Below are 21,333 nucleotides of genomic sequence, written 5' to 3'. Positions count from 1 at the left end.
CTGAGCGTCAATTATATGTTCACACGTCTCTTAACACAGCATTGTGAAAAATCCATGCATGATAGTCAAGTGTCAAAATTTTTCACAATGACACTTATAACATACAATAGCCCTAAGGTTAAAAGACGCCTAGCCCCTGAACGTATATCGCACGTCCACAGGCAATTTCACGCTAATGGCGGGAAAAACTACGCATGTCCATCATACCGTCAAAAAAAACAATGCCAGACTGGAAACGTGACGCACACACCCAGGAAGTGATGAAACAGGACATGCTGCCTGCAAACATGGTACTTTGAGTTCACTTTCACTTCACGGTCTTTTTGTGTGTGAGTGTGTGAGGGTGTGTGAAGCTGGTGCTGTAAGAGATTTGGAGTGTTTGGAGTGCTTATTGTGCTATGTCCTGTAGGTGTTGTTCTTATATGTCTTTAAACTTGCCTTTTGTATTGGAAACGTACTGTATTTGTGTCTATTGTGGAGTGTTTGTCTGGGGTAGTATAGCTGTTGGGTTAGTTGGGTTAGTTGTTAGGTATTTTTGTTTTGTTTTGGGTGAACTGCATTGGCAGTATGTCTGGGAAAGGGAGGATGATGCAAATGTCGGCTGATGAGCTGGGGGGGGGTTCAGCTGGCTTGTTCAGCACTACCTCTCTATGATGCTGCAACTGGGAGACCGTGTTATTCTTTGGCTACCCCACAGAAGCACGGCAGCTGCGGTGGAGCAAGGTGCTCCTCCACGTCAAACAGATCTTTGGCAGTGAAAGGAATGACCACCAGCTCAAGCATCGCTGGGCAGATCTGGTTGCAAGCGAGCAGGATCTGCTGGATCATCTGGATATAGAGATTAGTGGAACAGTTAGTAAGTCTCACATTTCCATACAAAGGCGGTCATTCTGACTGCGGCGGTCGGCGGTCGCCGCCCGCCAACCGGTTCCCGACGAAAGACCGCTCTGCGGTCAAAAGACCGCAGCGGCCATTCCGGCTTTCCCGCTGGGCCAGCGGGCGACCGCCAGAAGACCGCCGGCCGGCCCAGCGGGACAGCCCCTTCAACAATGAAGCCGGCTCGGAATGGAGCCGGCGGAGTTGAAGGGGTGCGACGGGTGCAGTGGCACCCGTCGCGATTTTCACTGTCTGCACAGCAGACAGTGAAAATCTTTGTGGGGCCCTGTTAGGGGGCCCCTGCACTGCCCATGCCAGTGGCATGGGCAGTGCAGGGGCCCCCAGGGGCTCCACGGCACCCGTTCCCGCCATCCTGGTTCTGGCGGTGGACACCGCCAGAAACAGGCTGGCGGGAAGGCGCTCGGAATCCCCATGGCGGTGCTGCAAGCAGCGCCGCCATGGCGGATTCCCTGGGCCAGCCGGAAACCGCCAGGAAACCGCCGGCTCCCCTTTTCCGACCGCGGCGGTAGCGGAAGCACCGCCAGCCTGTTGGCGGTGCTTCCGCCTCACTCCGCCATGGCGGTCATGGACCGCCAAGGTCAGACTAACCCCCAAAGTCTTTACTTTTGCATGTGCATGACAGTTGCAGATATGACTGAGTACTGCATGTAATGCTTGTGGATTTGGACATGTCGTATGCTACATGTGTGAAGAGTCCCAGCACCACCTTAGGTCTGCAAGCTAGATGTACAATAATTAAGCCAATGCTGGGCAGATGTACTATTTTCCCTGAACAACCATTACAAAGTGTTGTGATGCATGCATAGGGCAACTCGGGAATGAGCAGCACCAAATGAGGCCTGCGCCATACATCATATATGGAAGGGGGGGTCCCAAAACCTCTTTTGTTGGCAAATGTATAAGCCACTGAGTAAGATGAAAAAATCCCTTATTTCAATTTTTTAGGCACTCTGAACAGCAGCTTAGAGCAAGTGTGATATAGGGGCACAAAAATATATGAGATGGGCTTCTAATGCACTCAGCAAAAGTCGTGAAGATCTGTTGCAACTCCTGCTGAGTATATATTTTACGTACTCAGAAATAGATGCAGTTGGACCTTACCTGCATCATGCTGTGCCTTAATTCTCATTAGGCACACACATGACAGGAAAGCGGTGCAGTGAGGGCTCAAGGACTGTATAGATGCAATTGGTGATGCAACTCTGTTGTTCTATTGCCCCCTTTATGTCTTTGACGAAGGCCATGTAAGGGAGGTTGACCATGAACTGGGTCCAGACTACTAGCATTTCCCTGTTCCAATTCCTTGTGTATCACATACACTCTATACTATGGCCCTCATTCTGACCTTGGCGGGCGGCGGAGGCCGCCCGCCAAAGTCCCGCCGTCAGGTTACCGTTCCGCGGTCGAAAGACCGCGGCGGTAATTCTGACTTTCCCGCTGGGCTGGCGGGCGGTCTCCTTCAGACCGCCAGCCAGCCCAGCGGGAAAGAGGCTTCCACGATGAAGCCGGCTCGGAATCGAGCCGGCGGAGTGGAAGCTGTGCGACGGGTGCAGTTGCACCCGTCGCGTATTTCACTGTCTGCGCAGCAGACAGTGAAATACATGTAGGGGCCCTCTTACGGGGGCCCCTGCAATGCCCATGCCAGTGGCATGGGCACTGCAGGGGCCCCCATGGGCCCCGCGACCCCCCCTACCGCCATCCGGATCTCGGCGGTCCGACCGCCGGGATCTGGATGGCGGTAGGGGGGGTCAGAATCCCCGCGGCGGTGCAGCAAGCTGCGCCGCCGCGGAGGATTCAATGGGGCCGCGGTACACTGGCGGGACCCCGCCAGTGGTGCCGGTCCGACCGCGGCTTTACCGCCGCGGTCGGAATCCCCATTGGAGCACCGCCGGCTTGTCGGCGGTGCTCCCGCGGTCCTCCGCCCTGGCGGTCAAAGACCGCCAGGGTCAGAATGAGGGCCTATGTCTGTTACCACACACATGTGCAGAGTCAGTTCCATAGGCCTGCCGCTTCTCACTGACAATATGGGGCTGCCCCACATCTCCTCTATCACTCAGTAACCTGTACCATCAAATGCACCTTGGACCCCAGAGCAAGTGTTTGTTTTGAGGCACATTTCAATGCCCATGTTCTTATCCCTTCCTGGAGAAATAATGGTATACCATGGCAGCAATGGCTGGCCACACACTACTGGCAATACATCCATGATTTCAATCAGTCAATGTGCAGGTAGGTACAACTATCTTCACATGAGTATACTCCCATAGCATTATTGCTCATGTGTGTGCCTTGTGATGGCACACACGCATATTACTTAATTAATTGAAGGATGTATCACATAATTCCTCAGGACCTTGGAAAACCCACACAACCCCTGGGCAGTATTTTGTCAGTTTGATGTGAAAATGAGGTAGATGTACACAACATCTGAGGCAGGCTCAAATTCTAAGGGTGCCACAATGGGACAGACACTGCAACAATCATTGCATGCCCCTAAGATGCAGTATACATTGTCAAGCAGTCCCATATGATCATGGAGGTGTAGAGCTAACAGACACCTGCATGACAATGCCATATATTAATTGTGCAGTGTGAAACACCATGGGAGTATCAGAGAAAGTGATGGGTTGTAGGTGTGTGGGTCTACATTATCTGAGACTATGGCACTCACTACGACCCTGGCGGTGGGTGATACATTGACGGTAATACAACCAACAGGCTGGCGTTAAGTACCGCCAGATTATGACCATGACGATTATATCTCTGATAGACAGCCACTGTACCACACCAACCAACAGGGCAGAAACAACAGCCACCACGGCGGTAGCCACCTACAGCCAGGAGGAAGTCAAAGTTTTGCCCACCATCTTAAGACCCTGCAAACTGCCACCTTTTCTAGGGTGGTACCAACGTCAACAAAGCGTAGGGGAACAGAGCACAAAACTCAAAGGACTCACCATTGGAGACACAGGGAAGAACCACGCCACCATGGAACCCGAACTGCAAATTTTCCCGATGACATTGTACATTATGTTCCACCTGGAACACCAACACTGACAAAGATGATGACGGTGAGTACAGCCGTCGAGCACACAAGGGAGGGTGGGAGGAAAAAGATAGTGACACACACACACAAACACAACACACACCATTCACATACACACACACAACCAGCTGCAATACAAAAACAAATTGACCCCGAAATTCGGCAGAATAATGCAAGGACAACAGGAATTGATGAAAGTGATTGTAATCACTGCAACATCAAAATTAAGAATCTGATTTGGCCATGAAACAGATATGTACACTTATCCAGTACAAAGTTCAAAGGGCCCACATGGACACAGGGTACAGTTGAAGGGCCAACTTGAAACCTGAGCACATCCAGATGGAACACTGCAGGGGCATCAGTTTGCAAATAGGCAGGCACCTCGGGGGGCACCTCAGCCGGATGCAGGAACAAGCCCACTGGTTCAGGAGGGGGCAACATGCCCATTGCTTTGTCCTGGGGTGTTCACGGCCACAGTCTCTCAAGTGGGTGTCTTGCCCATTAGTTCTGGAGGGGGCAACATGACCCTTGCTTTGTACTGTGGAGTGAAAGGCCACAGTCTCTCAAGTAAGCGTCTTGCCCACTGGTTCTGGAGGGGGCAACATGCCCATGGCTTTGTCCTGGTGAATGCAAGGCCACAGTTTCTCAAGTGGGTGAATACCACACTGGTTCTGGAGGGGGCATCCCGCACAGAAGACCTTGAAGGGTGGACTATATGGCATCCGCCGGCGGTGATGGCTGCATGTTGGTGGTGGTTAGGGGAGGCTCTTGGGCAGCCCCTGCACTGTTTGATGGCTGCATGCTGGTGGTGGTTGGGGTAGGCTCCTTGGCAGCCCCTGCACTCTGTGATGGCTGCATCCTGGTGGTGGTTGGGGGAGGCTCCTGGGCAGTCCCTGCACTCAGTGATGGCAGCACATCCACAGCTGGTGGTGGTGGTGGTGTTTGCCTGACAGCTTCCGATGGTGTAGAGTGTCTCTTCTCTTCCTGGTCACGGTTTGGGGATCTCTTACCCTTCCTGGCAGAGGTGAATGGGCTTTTCCCCTCTCTGCCTGGTGGTGCAGGCTCCCTCCCATTCTTCCCAGCTGGTGCAGGCTCCTTCCTCTTCTTCCCAGCTAGTGCAGGCTCCTTTCCCTTCTTTCCAGCTAGTGCATGCTCCTTCCCCTTCTCCCCAGCTGGTGCATGCTCTTTCCCTTCCCCACAGCTGGTGCAGGACTCTTCGCTTTCATCCCAAGCTGTGCTGCCTCCTTCCCCTTCAGTGTTGTTGTTCTGGTATCCCTACCACCACTAGTAGGTGGTGCTACCGCTGTCCCCGTGGACTGTTTGACTGAGGTGCTGGGCTGTGACCTTGCTACCCTACCCTTAAGTGCAGGACTGGGAGGAGGAGTAGGGAAGAGGTCTATCTGGGAAAGGAAAAGCTTTTTAGGGACGTTGGGGCAGGAGGAGGGAGGAGTCATGGGAGTGGAGGATGAGGGAGTGGTCATCTGAGGTGTATGTCTGCTGGATTTGGGTGCAGGTGCATGGGCTGTATGCTGTTGTGAGGTAGATGACTGCTAGGTGTCTGAGTGCTTGCGTTTGTGTCCTTTAGGAGGGGGTGGACAGACATGGTGGGAGAGGACACAGGGGACGTGTGCATGGATGTTGTGGAGGTGTCTGCCAGTGAGGTGTGTGTTCTGCTTGGGGTGCTGATGATGCTGGTAGTGGATATTGATGTAGTGCATGCAGGTGTGAGTGTGGACGTAACTGGGTGGAAGGCAGAGGAGGAGGAGGAGGGGGAGACAGTGGAGACAGTGGATGTTGTTGTGTCTGCAGCTTAATGGTGTTTGAGTGAGTGCCTGTGGGATGAAGTGTGGTGCTTGTGTTTTCCTGTGCCACTCTTGTGTATTGTCTTGTGTGCGTGCTCATCTGTCTGTGTGCTTGGAATGGGTTGGGATTGAGGAGACTGGGGAGTGGAAGTTGGGGGGGACGGTAGAAACAGGGACAAAGGCTGCCATCAGAGAGGAGGCCAGAGCCTGAATCAGTCTCTGTTGGGCCGCCAATCCACTGTGAATGCCCTCCAGGAATGCATTGTATTGCTGCATCTGGGATGCCAGCCCCTGGATGGCATTCACAATGGTTGATTGCTTGACAGAGATGGATCTCAGGAGGTCAATAGCCTCCTCACTCATGGCAGCAGGGCTCACTGGGGCAGGGAGTGAGGAGCCTGGAGCGAAGGAGATGCCCACCCTCCTGGGTGAGCGGGCAGGGGCAACTCGCTGAGGGGCCACTGGGAGGGTGGTGCTGGTACGGGGGTGGCAGCTGTACCTGTGGCTGGGGTGGACACAGAAGTGTCCGCCACCACCAAGGAGCTCCCATCAGAGGAGGTATCTGAGTCTGTATAGTCCCCTCCAGTCTCCGCTATGGTGCTCCCCTGGCCCTCCGTCCCACTGGTTTCCTCGGCGGACTATGCCTCCAGAGTCATGTGGGATGCAGCACTCTCTGTCGCCAGTGCCTCTGTGCCTCTGCCAGATAATGCTAAGGCACATAAGGACAGGATGACAAAACAAGAAAGAGGGGAGAGACAAAGAATACACTGGGTCAGTGACTGCACCAACACCGCTGTTGGCATACACAACACCCTCACACACAGGGAACAGGCCTATGCATAATGCATTGTGCTACCAGTGAAATGGCTAGTCACCAATGCATGAGGATGGGCACACACCACCAACTGCAACACACCTGGGGCCCATGCAGCCCTGCCCAGGAGTGAATACTAACAAGCTAGGTAAGCAGTATTTTCCATTCAACCCCTTAGCCTCCAGAGAACCTTTGCTGCTATGTCTGGCCTTGCCTCAGGGCACCCACCACCCGGATACCACCCCACCAGCCATATGTTGTAATTATACCCACTGTATTTACCCCCCTGTGGCTGCTGTGATGCCCTCAAGTGCCCATCCAGCTCAGGGTAGGCCACCACCAGTATGCGGACCATAAGGGGGGTCAGAGTCCAGAGTCCTGCGGGCACCCCTTCCTCACTGGGAGACCATCCCCAGCTGGGCCTCCGCCGTCTTTCATGCCCAGCGTCTCAGGTCCTCCCACCATTTATGACAGTGGATGCTCCGCCTGCCATAAACCCCCAGGGACCGCACATCCTTGGCGATGGCCCTCTATATTCCCTTCTTTTGAAGGGCGCTAACGTGCAGAGGCAATACAGACAGGAGAACACCATTAGACAAACAGTCCGGCCTGTCACAAAAATGGCCCACCATACTCATTTGCATCACCATTGCCACACACATAGCCCAGCGTTCAACATGTACACCGCCAAGAAGACATCCACCCCCTCACACAATGCCTTCACACACAACTCTATGCATTCATGCCACATGCATGGTGCCCACAGTGTACTCACCTGTTGGTCTGGAGACCCATACAGCAGTCCATACTGAAGTAGGACCCCATCCTCCAGTAGTTCCAACTCCTCAGAGGTGAAGGCTGGGGCCCTTTCCCCAGTCACACAGCCCATGGTAGGTTCCAGACACAGGTCACAGCATCACATGCAGTGTAGGTCCTCTCCTATGGAAGGTCAGAAAACAAGTGAAGAATGTGAAATGAAATGGAGGTCATGTCAGACAGTGGTGAATACCGTCACTGCCGGCATAGATTCTCATTGGCCATTGTATTCCCTAGGGCCCAATATGAACCAATAAGGAATTGCACTGCGGTTCATGACCGTCTACCGTCATGAAGCACAATGTCGAAGGTGTTACCTCACTTACCTGTGCCTCAGGATAGGACAGGCGGTCGCCATCTCAGGGGACGAGAACAGGCCTATTGATAACTGCTGCATCACAGGATTAATAGGCACATACTATTAAATTACACTGTCCCAAAACATGATTGCACAATGTGGACTGGTGTTGTGGCTCCATGGCTCAAATTGTGACACTGCTTTCCCACAGGTGGAGGATTTGGCAACTGTGAAGGCCGGGTTTTATGCAATGGGACATATACCCCATAAAACTGGGGTGATTGACAGAACACATATTGCATTTGTCCCCCCCACAGCAAAATGAACAGGTCTTCAGGAATCGTAAGAGTTTCCACTCCATGAATATGCAGATGGTGTGCCTGGCGGACCAGTTCATCTCTCACATCAATGCTAATTATCCGGGGTTGGTACATGATGCCTTTGTCCTAAGGAATAGAAGCATCCCACATGTGATGTCCCAACTACAGAGGCATAGGGTGTGGCTAATAGGTGAGCCCTGATTCTCACCCAGTATATGTTGGTGTATTCCTATACTGTTAGTCATATAGGATAGTGGGTGGCTAAATGTTGTCCCACAATATTTGCAGGTGACTCTGGTTACCCAAACCTATCATGGATGCTGACCCCTGTGAGGAATGCCAGGACAAGGGTAGAAGAACATTATAATGAGGCACATGGGTGAACCAGAAGGATCATTGAGAGGACCTTTGGCATCCTGAAGGCCAGGTGCAGGTGCCTCTATCTGACAGGTGAATCCCTGTGCTACTTATCCGGGAATGTCTGCCAAATAGTAGTAGCATGCCGCGTGTTGCACAACCTGGCCCTCAGACACCATGTTCCTTTTCTGCAGGAGTAGGAGACTGGAGATGCCCCTGTGGCAGCAGAGGACCCTGAGGACAGTGAGGATGAGGAGGCAGAGGATGAGGATGTGGACAACAGAACATTGGTGATACGTCAGTACTTTCAATGACACACAGGTAAGACAGTGCTACTTCACATTTCTATGTATATTGGTGTATTCTGTGTAGCCCTGACATGCTGGCATTACCCACTTCTTTCCCCTACTTACTCTTACCTATATATATTCATTTTACAGATGTTTGTGATATGACACCATTCTCCTGATGCGATCACAACAGCCAGCCACAGGTCATTAATTCTATGTTCATACTATGTACAGTTCATTTGCAATGGTTGTACCTGTTTCTATCAATACAAATTTTCTATACATGAAATCCTAGTAGTCGAGTTTATAAAAGGGTGTTTATTGTTGTGCTAAAAATAGAGGGGAAAGTGCAATGGAATGGGGTGATGATGGAGGAAAGTCCAGGATATTGTTCCTGTCTGTTTGTAGCATAGGGGCATTGTCCATGGGTACATAGGAACTGGAGCAATGGCAGTTCAAGGTGGACAAGGTGACTGAGTGGGACGCAAGGGGGGCAATCAGGAGACTCTTATTTCCTGGCGGTGGTCTTGGCAAGTGTCTCTGGCTTCTGTCTGGTTTGCAGGGAATGTTTGCGGGGTGGTTCACCTTCTGCAGGGGGAGGGGTGCTGGTGGCCTGTTGGTCCTGTGGCAGGACCTCCTGGGCACTAGCGGCAGCGGAAGTGGAGGGCTGTTCAGATGACTGGCTAGTGTCAGGGGCCCGCTGGTGTGCTGTTGCCTCCCTCATGATGTTGGCCATGTCGGTCAGCACCCCTGCTATGGAGATCAGGGTGTTGTTATGGCCTGCAAGTCCTCCATGATCCCCTGATACTGTCCCTCCTGCAGCCACCTGTTCTCCTGAACATTGTCTAGGACCTGGCCCATCGTGTCCTGGGAATGTTGGTAGGCTCCCAGGATCTCTGAAAGTGCTTCCTGGAGAGTCGGTTCCCTGCTCCTGTCCTCCCCTGGTGCACAGCAGTCCTCACAGTGGGGGTCATTACAACATTGGCGGTAAAAGCCACTTAACGCCGTGCAGAAGACCGCCAACACACCGCTGTGGCTGCGGAAATCTGCCACAGCTATTATGACACACATGCCGAAATCTGCCAAAATTTAGACACCCACACAAGTCCGCCACACCTAATGACAGTGATAAACTGGCTAAAACAAATCCTCCACCGTCACGCCAACAGAAATACGCCCATGCTATCACGACCCACGAATCCACGCAGCGGTCTTTCAACCACGGTATTCCATTGGCGGTACACACTGCTGCGCTCAAAATACACATACATCTCCAAAACACCACCACATTGGACAATTCGAAATACACACACATGATACACATACACACACCACTCCCACACACTCAATACTATATAAAACACACACCCACATCACCCACAAACCCCTATGACCACCATTACAGAGAGAAGGCCAGAGAGAGACACCACCATCCAGAAACTAGCAGCCACAGGCACTCAACACCATCACCCACACTACTTCCACGCACAAAACACCACACACCACTACATATCACCACACTTATCACCACACACACCACCCCACACATCACATACACCACCCCAAGGCACGGCAAAGACACCAAAGGTTCTCGGAGGAGGAGCTCAGGGTCATGGTGGAGGAAACCTCAATAGCAAGGAAGATGGAGCTATGGCGAAGAATAGTCGACAGGGTCAACACAGTGGGACAGCACCCAAGAAATCGGGACGACATCAGGAAGAGGTGGAACAACCTACGGGGGAAGGTGCGTTCCGTGGTCTCCAGACACAACATCGCGGTACAGTGGACTGGCGGCAGACCCCCACCTCCTCCCCCACAACTAACAACATGGGAGGAGCAGGTCTTGACTATTATGCATCCTGAGGGCCTCGCAGGGGTCGGTGGAGGAATGGACTCTGGTAAGTCAAATCTTAACTATCATATCCCCCACCCTACCTGCATGCTATCAAAGACCCCCACCCTCACCCCCTCCCCTATCACTCCAACTCCTCACATATGTACTAATAACACAAACCACCCATCCCAACACCAAGCCCTGCATGACACAACAAAGCATGGACACCCATCACTAAAGCATGCCCACTGCACATACCCATAACACCCCCCTCAACCATCATCACACAAGCCCCCACATAGGAGTGCAAGCACTGGGGTACACCGTCACCCACCCATTGCGCACCATGACACACACAGATGCAGTAATCATGCTTTTACACCCCTGCAGGACCACTACCCAACGTCACCAGACAGGAGGGTCCAGACGTCTCCACCCCACCCACAGAAGAGACCCACAGTGATGACAGCAGCTCTGTCCAACTGGATCTAGATGACCAGTCCAGACCCTCGTGGGCCTCGGGACAGTCGGTTCCCCACACCCAGTCACAGGCCACCACAGACCTTCCACTCTCTGGTAACACCAGCACAGCACCCACCCAGCAGGCCCATACCTCCGTACCCAGGACACGTCAATCAGCTGTGAGTCTACCACTACAGGGAACCCAGGATAACCCACCACCCCAACAACAACAGGGACCTGGGGGCAGTGGCAGTGGGCACACGGTCCAGGGGACGGAGGCCCAGGAACACAGGGGAACTGGGAGGGCTGCTATGCGACAGGGGGCGGACAGGCCTAGGGAACCCACTCTCCAGGAGGCCCTCTCCTCCATCATGGGAGCATACCACCACTCCCAGGAGACGATGGCAACGGTCCTGGCCAAGTTTTAGGAGACCCAGCGGCTGCAGGAGGAACAGAATTTGGGGTTCAGGGAGGAACTCAGAACCATCAGCACCGCCCTGGGCACCATCGTAGGGGTGCTGAAGGAGATACTTAACACAAGGATGGACACTGTGGCACTCCAAGGGGCCCCTGCCAATAGCATGGAAGAAGAACTGCCCACCACCTCCGCCGGCGCTAGTGGACAGGACGCCCCGCCACAGGACCACCACACCAGCACCCCACCCCCTGCAGACGCAGAACCACCCCGCAAACGGTCCCTGAGATCCAGGAACAAGACAGAGCACGATGCTAAGACCCCTGCCATGAAATGAGACCACCCTGATTGTCATCCTACTGTCCCACTTTGTAACCCTGTCCATATTGGACCTGCCCCAGCTCCACTTCCTATTCCCATATGGGCAATGCACCTGTGAGACTAATAGACTGGACTCTGCCATGGACATTCCTCCACCATCACCCCTCACCATTTTACAACCCCACTCCAATATTTAGCACTGCAATAAACACCCTTGAAGCACAAAACAATCTGAGTCAGTCTGTGGTTTTGAAAATGTGTATTAGCAATGACAGTGACAAAATGCGTTCTCAAATGTAATGTCAACATACCTATGTCACACATCTCAAGTCCATGAGGAATGTAAGCAGATGACACACGTTGGTAACCACACCTGTGAAACCGTAATGGAAATGTACAACTCAGTTACCATATACTGGTTTAAATCGACAGACAGGATAGAGTGTAGAAGTGTGAAAGTACTTGTAGTAGGCAGGAATGTGTTCTCACCTGTGTGTCACTGGAAATATTGCTGGATAACGGAGTCCCTGTTGTCAATGTCTTCTTCCTCTGCTTCCTCCTCATCACTGTCCACAGGCTCCACAGGCTCCACAGCTGCCACAACACCGTCATCTGGACCATCCTCCTGCAGAAAAGGCACCTGTCGTCGCAAAGCCAGATTGTGAAGCATACAGCAGGCCACGATGATCTGGCACACCTTCCTTGGTGAGTAGAATAGGGAACCACCTGTCATATGGAGGCACCTGAACCTGGCCTTCAGGAGCCCAAAGGTGCGTTCGATCACCCTCCTAGTCCGCCCATGGGCCTCATTGTAGAGTTCCTCTGCCCTGGTCCTGGGATTCCTCACTGGGGTCAGTAGCCATGACAGGTTGGGGTAACCAGATTCCTCTAATAGCCACACACGGTGCCTCTGGAGTTGACCCATCACATAAGGGATGCTGCTATTCCACAGGATGTAGGCGTCATGCACAGAGCCAGGGAACATTGCATTTACCTTGGAGATGTACTGGTCTGCCAAACATACCATCTGTACATTCATGGAATGATAACTCTTCTGGTTCCTGTACACATGTTCACTCCTGTGGGGGGGGACCAGAGCTACATGGGTCCCATCAATGGCACCTATGATGTTGGGGATATGTCCAAGGGCATAGAAGTCACCTTTAACTGTAGCCAAATCCTCCACCTGAGGGAAAACGATGTAGCTCCGCATGTGTTTCAGAAGGGCAGACAACACTCTGGACAACACGTTGGAAAACATAGGCTGGGACATCCCTGATGCCATGGCCACTGTTGTTTGAAATGACCCACTTGCAAGGAAATGGAGCACTGATAGCACATGCACTTGAGGGGGGATCCCTGTGGGATGGCGGATTGCTGACATCAGGTCTGGCTCCAACTGGGTACACAGTTCCTGGATTGTGGCACGGTCAAACCTGTAGGTGATGATCAAATGTTGCTCCTCCATTGTCAACAGGTCCACCAGTGGTCGGTACACCGGAGGATTCCGCCATCTCCTCACATGTCCCCGCGGACGGTGCCTAAGAAGGACAACAGTGACCACAGAGTCAAACAACTCTGAGGTATGTACCCACAGTCTACATAGAACACCATTCATACACAGAATCTGGCCTGTATTTGTGTTGTGCGACAAGGCCTAGGTCTGTGTGACGCAGTTGTGAATCAGGCCATGTGTGCCCCTGAAATGGCCTCTAAAGTGGGACAATGGGATGTGGGGTAACTGCGCTGGCGTTCTACACCATCACAGTAGGCGGTCGGAGACCGCGGCGCAATGCTGCATTGGTTAACATTGGTCCCTATGGGTCCCAGGAGCCAATGACGATGTACGCCGGCGGTGATGGTACGCACCACCGCGGATGTGACCGCCGCGGACGTGACCACCATTTTCTATCTGTTCAATCACTCGATACCTGATCTTCAACAGGAGAGGACCTACACTGCAAGTGCTGCTGTGACCTCGGTCTGGAAGAGACAATGGCTCGTACGTCTGGGGAAAGGGCCCCTGCCTTCACTGCAGAGGAGGTGGAGAAGCTCGTGGACGGGGTCCTCCCCCAGTACACGCTACTCTACGGTCCTCCAGACCAACAGGTAAGTACACAGGGAGCACATTGTATGGGCTATGCCTGTGTGGAGAGGGCTGGTTGTAAGAAGGAAGGGGGCACAGTTCTGCATGCATGAAGGACTGTGAATGCATGTGCCACATGGCAAGGCTAGGGATGTGGGCCACTCACTTCGACGGTGCAGTTGGTAATGACTTCTCTTCTTCCCCTGTACATTTTATGTAGGTCAGCGCCCACCAGAAGAAGGATATTTGGTGTGCCATCGCCAAGGACGTCCGGACACTGGGGGTCCACCACAAACAGAGCACCCACTGCCGGAAAAGATGGGAGGACATTCGCTGCTGGAGCAAGAAGACGGCGGAGGATCAGCTGGGGATGGCCTCCCAACGTGGGAGGGGTGCCCGTCAAACCAAGACCCCCCTGATGTTCCGGATCCTGGGGGTGGCCTACCCTGAGTTGGATGGGCGCTTGAGGGCATCACAGCAGACACAAGGGGGTGAGTACAACATCATTCAGCGGATCTTGCGTGCAGTGAATGTGTCTGGGTGGGGGAGGAGGGCTGTGGGTTTCCCTAGGCCAGGGTGAGTTCCGTAGGCTAGGCCCCTCCGTAATTCAGGCCAAGTGGCACCCCACACCAACTCTGTAGAGTGCCAAGTACAGGTATACATGCCCCTGTGTCATCTATGTGTGCAGATGTCGACCATAGCCATGTAGGATATATCCCAGGAATTGCATCTGTAGAGCTCAATAGCGCGGCGTAGTGCAGGGGGCTTCTGTGTCTGTATTGTCCGCCAACGGTAGTGGTAATGCATGCACTCAACATGTCTTTCTTCTGTCGTTCCCCCCCCCTTTTTGTGGTCTCCCTGTTCTTGTGTGCATTAGCATCATCAGGCGGAGGAGCAGTGGCACCGGAGCACCAGGGGGCTGTATCCCACATGGCCATGGAGGGCTACACTACAGAATCGGACTTCACCAGTGGGACGGAGGTCAAGGGAGCTCCACGGCGGGGACAGGATCTGCAACCAGCGACACAGACTCGTCCTCTGATGGGAGCTCCCTTGTGGTTGCAGCAAAATCTGTGCCCCCCACTTCTACAGGTACAGCCGCCACCCCCCTACCAGCACCGCCCTCCCAGCAGCCCCTCAGCCTTTGCCCCGTGCCCGCTCACCCAGGAGGGTGGGCATCACCTTCGCCCCAGGCACCTCAGCCCCTGCCCCTGTCCCCTCTGCCTCAGTGAGGAGGCCATTGACCTCCTCCGGTCACTCACTGTTGGGCAGTCTACCATTTTGAATGCCATCCAGGGTGTAGAAAGGGAATTGCAACACACAAATGCATTCCTGGAGGGCATTCATTCTGGTCAGGCTGCCCTTCATTGAAACCTGCAAACTCTGGCCTCAGCACTGATGGCAGCCATTGTCCCTGTCTCTAGCCTCCCCCCTCCATCTTCCTCCACCCAGACCCAATCCCCTGTACCCCAGCCCATCCCAAGAACACCATCAGACCAGCATGCACACATGTCAACAAACAAGGGAAGCTCAGGCAAACATAAGCACCACACATCCCACAGGCACTCACGCAAGCATCACACACATACAGACACACCAACATCCACTGCCTATACTGTGTCCCCCTCCTCATCATCTCCCTCCTCCCTCCCAGTGTCGTCTACACTCTCACCTGCATGCACTACCACTACAGCCACTACATCCCGCACCAGCACACCCACCACCACACCACGCTCACGTGCACTCACCACCCCCACTCCCATTTACATGTCTCCTGTGTCCTCTCCCAGTGTGTCTGTGATGCCCCCTCTCAAGATACACAAACGCAGGCACACACCCACCCAACAGCCATCCACCTCACGACAGCCTCCAGTGCATGCACCTTCATCCAAAGTCACCAAACGTACACCTCCTACAACCACTACCTCTTCCCCCACTCCCAAACTTCCTCCAGCTACCCGTCCCAGTGTTCCTAAGAAACTTTTCCAGATCAAGCTTGACCTCTTTCCCACCCCCCCTCCAAATCATAGGTCCCGTACTAGCACCTCAGCCAAAAAATCTCCGGGACCAGTGGTGCCTGTTGTTACAGGTATGTGGAGTGCACCGGCCACCAGGACCGCCAGCGTGACACAGAGCCACAGCACAGCCAGTCTCCCTCCCTGTGAAGCACCAGAAGTTGGACAGTGCCCGGCGGGAGAGGGTGAAGACTCCAACCAGCAAAGCCGCTCACAAGGGTCCCGGGGGGAGTGTCAACTCAGCTGTGACTCCTCCCAAGGTGGGGAAGGGGCAGAAGAACCTCCAAAGTCTGGGAGGAGCAGCACAGTGGAGAAGACCGCCATCAACCCCCCTCCCCAGGATGCCACCGCCAGCCCAATCGTCACTGGCCAGGAGCCCACCACCAGAGTCTGTGCCCAGGAGGGCAGCCCGATCGTCACTGGCCAGGAGGCCACCACCAAAGTAAGTGCCCAGGAGGGCAGCCCGATCGTCACTGGCCAGGAGGCCCCCGCCAGAGTCTGTGCCCAGGAGGGCAGCCCGATCGTCACTGGCCAGGAGGCCACCACCAGAGTCTGTGCCCAGGAGGGTAGCCCGATCGTCACTGGCCAGGAGGCCACCGCCAGAGTAAGTGCCCAGGAGGCCACCGCCAGCCACAACCCAGCTGCCCAGGAGGGCCCCGGAAGCCACAGCCCAGCTGCCCAATGAAGGACCACCAGCCCCAGCCCAGCTGGACAATGAAGGACCGCCATGGCAAGCCCCGCTGAACAGGGCAAGCACCACTGAACAGATCAGAAACAGCAAACTCAAGCACCGCTGAACAGGGCAAAGACCGCCATGGCAAGCACCGCTGAACAGGGCAAGCACTGCTGAACAGGTCAGAAACTGCAAACTCAAGCACCGCTGAACAGGGCAAAGACCGCCATGGCAAGCACCGCTGAACAGGACAAGCACCGCTGAACAGGGCAAGCACCGTTGAACAGGTCAGAAACTGCAAACTCAAACACCGCTGAACAGGGCAAAGACCACCATGGCAAGCACCGTTGAACAGGGGAAGCACAGCTGAACAGGTCAGAAACTGCAAACTCAAGCACCGCTGAACAGGGCAAAGACCGCCATGGCAAGCACCGCTACCCCATGGGCGGCAGGGGCAGTGACACAACTGGGACCGTCACAGGGTGAGTGATGCACTCTGGGCACCAGTCCCCCTACAGAACCAGTGGAGACATGCATCCACTCCATCTGTCCTTTACAGGATGAAGCACTCTGGGCACCAGTCCCCCTCCAGAACCAGTGGAGACATGCATCCAATCCGTCTGTCCTTCACAGGATGAAGCACTCTGGGCACCAGTCCCCCTCCAGAACCAGTGGAGACATGCATCCACTCCATCTGTCCTTCACAGGATGAAGTACTCTGGGCACCAGTCCCCCTCCAGAACCTGTGGAGACTGTTATCCACTTGAGAGACTGTGGCTTTGCACTCCCCAGGGTGGTACACTGGGCAACCCACCCACTGTAGAGACTTGAGAGACTGTGGCTTTGCACTCCCCAGGATGGTAAAGTGGGCAACCCACCCACTGTAGAGACTTGGGAGACTGTGGCTTTGCACTCCCCAGGATATGGCAGTGGGCAACCCACCCACTGTAGAGACTTGAGAGACTGTGGCTTTGCACTCCCCAGGATATGGCAGTGGGCAACCCACCCACTGTAGAGACTTGAGAGACTGTGGCTTTGCACTCCCAGGATAGTACAGTTGGCAAACCACCCACTGTAGAGACTTGAGAGACTGTGGCTTTGCACTCCCCAGGATACATCAATGGGCATGGAGCCCCCTCGTGGATCTGGCGTGGTGCACTCATCCGGCTGAGGTGCCCCCCCTTCCCTTCCCCCTGAGGTGCCTGTTGTATTTCTATCTGATGCCCCGGCAGTGTTCTCTCCGTTTTGATCAGGTATCTGGTGTGGGCCTCGCCCATGCATTTTGGGCCCAGTGGTCCACGGACAATTAATGGTGTATTACCTGCACTAATAATCGTGATGTATATTTTGTTTAATATGTATATATATATATATATGTATATATTTGGTTACCGTATTTTGATATATTACAATGGTTCCACTCATTTCCTTTTGTCTTTGCATTTTTCCAGGGAAGTTGGGGGTTGTTACTGTAATGTTTGGATATGCATTGGTGTGTGTGTTGCAGTGGGTGAGGGTCGGGTGGGGGTTGGGATGTTGGTTGTGTTTGTCCCTGTCTTTTGCCTCCCCCTCCCCTATGTGGTAGGTGCAGTACTCACCCCCTATGTGGTAGGTGCAGTACTCACCGATGTCTTCGCAGCCGGCGTTGATGATCGTCGTATAGGAGCAGGAAGACTAGTGCAGGAAGAATATGGAGTTCCGGCTCCATTGTGCCCTCCTTCCTCATGGAGTGTGTAGAGGTGAGCGTTTTCCCTTTGAAATGGCTGTTTCCGCAGTGTTTTTATCCGCGGGGAATCCGCCCCGGAAAAGGTGACGGATTGGTAGGTTGTGATACTGTGGGCGTTACATTGTCTCCCGCCTGTCTGTTGGCGGTGACCGCCGCGCTGTTTGTCTGTACTGCCGTGGCGGTCTGAGTGTTAAAGTGGCTGTCTTTGTTGGCGGTTTCCGCCACAGTCATAATTCCCATTTTTTTACCGCCAGCCTTTTGGCGGTCTTACCGCCGCTTTAACACCGTCCGCCAGGGTTGTAATGACCCCCAGTGTCCCTTTTGGCCTGTGCCTCTGTTCCCTGAACAGTGTGCCCACTGCCACTGACCCCAGGTCCATGATTGTCTTGTGAGCAAGATATGGGCTGGGGTCCCTGTACAGGTGGACACAATGCTGATTGACGTGTCCTGGGGACAGAGGTGTGGGTACGCTGGGTGGGTGCTGTGGTGTTGGTTCCTGATGGGGGAGGCTCTGAGGTGATCTGTGAGTGGACTTGGGTGACCAGCTGTCCAGTTGTCTCTAATGTGCCAGGTAGATCGTCCATATCCATAAGTCCAGAGTTACTGTCCTCACTGTGGGCCACTTCATTTGGGGGACTGAATAGTGGTGGCACCTCCTTTCTAGTGATATTGGCTGGGGTACCTGTGGGGATGTAAATTATGTATTATGCTTCATGTGTATGACATTTAAACTTCAGTAGCTTCCTCTTTATGGTTGTTGTTCCCCTACCAGCTTGTGCTTGTGTATGTTGGTGTATTGTGGGATTCTTAGTTTTCCAATGCTATGCATACTTTAGTGATGAGTGTCCATGCAGGGTTGGGAGGGGTGTCCATGCATTGGTACAGCATGCAGGACCTGGCATTGGTATTAGTGAGATGTGTTGGTGGAGTGTGTGGGATGTGGTGGAGTAATGGGAGTGAGGGTTAGGGTGTGTGATGGCATGCAGGTATGGTGGTGATAATAGTTAAAAGTTGACTTACCAGTGTCCAGTCCTCAGCTAACTCCGGCGAGTCCCTCAGGATGCAGCATTGCCAGTACCTGTTCTTCCCATGCTGTAAGTTGTGGGGGGAGGAGGTGGGAGTCCACCGCCAGTCCTCTGTATGGCAAGCTGGTGTCTTGCTGCTATGGAACGTACCTTTCCCCATAGGTCGATCCACCTCTTCTTGATGTCATCCCTTGTTCTTGGGTGCTGTCCCACGACGGTCACCCTGTATACGATTCTCCGCCACAGCTCCATCTTCCTTGCTGTAGATATTTTCCGCACCTGTGCTCCAAAGAGCTGTGGCTCTAACCTAACAATTTCCTCCACCATGACCCTTAACTCCTCAGTGAAACAGTGGTGCCTTTGTGGTGCCATGGGTGTTGTGTGATGTGTGTTGGTGAGGGTGTGTTGGGTAATGTGGTGGGGTGTGGGATGTGGAGTGTGTGAGGGGTGTATGGGTGTATGTGGTGTGTGTGTCTAGTTGTGTCTGTGCTCTTCTTCTCAGTCTCCTGGTAGCAATAGTTGTTGGTAAAGGGTTGTGGGTAATGTGGGTATGTGATTTATAGTGGTGTGGGTGTGTGGGTGTGGTGTGTGTATGGTTGTCAGGTGTGGGTTTTTGGTATAGGCCACTTTAAATGGTTGTGCCTTGGTCCAAGTCAGGGCATTCGCCGATGGGCTGCAACTGCCATTGTTCTGTTCGAAGTCACTCCTGCTGCAATCATTGCAGTAAGCCTGAAAGTATCTGGAACTGCCTTTGGTCTGCTCACTGCCATGCCTGTACTGATCATCATCTTTGAACTGACAGAAGGCTGCATCTGCCTCTGGTCTGATCGGGGATGCAAATATCCTTGACCCAGACAGGGCCACACGTAGTGCACTGATCATTCCTTCAGCCCGATCAGGTCTGAAATGGCCCTTGGCCCAGATGGAGCTCACAACATTGTTGCTGTTTGAGGAAGCTATGGCAGATAGAACCTCACCAATGCTAGAGCCTCTGCACTACAGAACTAGAGCCACGTAGGCCCATATAGTGAGACATGTCCCATACCTGGCCTAGCCAGGGCCTTGCATTGTCTTTGTTCCCTGCAAGCACCACCAACTGGATTACAGAGGAGCCATCTGAGCCTCTCAGAAGGAGTACAGAAACCACTATCATCTACCTTCTGCTCCACACAGGGCCAATAATTAAAAACAGCTATGCACTGACTATTAGGGAACCTAAGGACTGCATCTGAGCTGGAGTCATGCTTTTACCCCCACTACAAGGTGGGGGGGGGATCAGTCAGCAATGCGTTACCATTTGTGGGTAAATTAGAGGATTCAGCGGGTGCATTGTCATAAAACAGGTTTTCACCTGGGGTCACTGTCCTGCATTTAAAGGTGAATTGTGTAGTATTTATTATGGCTGTGTGATTAAAGGTACTTTATTTTCTTTAAAAAGCAAGCAATAGGAGAGCTTTCTCTAACTATGACCATGTCTATACTGTTTCAGCACCCAAGGCCCACCTCATTTCACCTTAACAATCAAGCTTTATTAAAAATCGACAGGACAACAATAATATCTGGCTTGTAGTCACCTTAATAGAAGTAGCAGAGAGGTGAAACCAGCCATGGATCTTCTCTCCTACAATGTGGAAAAAGTTTTTGACAGGGTAGACTGATCATACCTGTCCAAGCTTCTCAACAGGAAACATATAGGCCTAAAAATGAAAACAAGTATCTTGGCAAACTACTAATTACCATCCACTAGACTTAACATCAATGGGGAATATAAAGTGGTGATCCTGGTATCTAGGGAAATAAGACAAGGATGCTCCCTCTCCAATGTTTTCCCTAATGATGGAACCCTTACTAGCTAACATTAATGGCGATTCCGACATCCATGGTTTGAGGATAGGAGACAAGGAACCTATTTGAGGACGACATTGTCTTTTTTGGGACCAAACCTGTTCAAACGATTCCGGCCCTCCTGACAGAGCTGGAGCGCTCACACAGGCTTCAAAATGAACCATTCAAAATCACAAGGCATGGGAGTGGTAGACTCACTTGATTTAATGGGTGCACCTCTCCTGTGAGGTGGTTTTAAATGGACCCAGATATTATCAAGACCTTTGGAATCAGCATGCCGGACCCGCA

Source organism: Pleurodeles waltl, chromosome 8 (assembly GCF_031143425.1).
Source record: "Pleurodeles waltl isolate 20211129_DDA chromosome 8, aPleWal1.hap1.20221129, whole genome shotgun sequence".
Taxonomy (NCBI): Eukaryota; Metazoa; Chordata; class Amphibia; order Caudata; family Salamandridae; genus Pleurodeles; species Pleurodeles waltl.
This window is presented reverse-complemented; position numbering follows the sequence as displayed.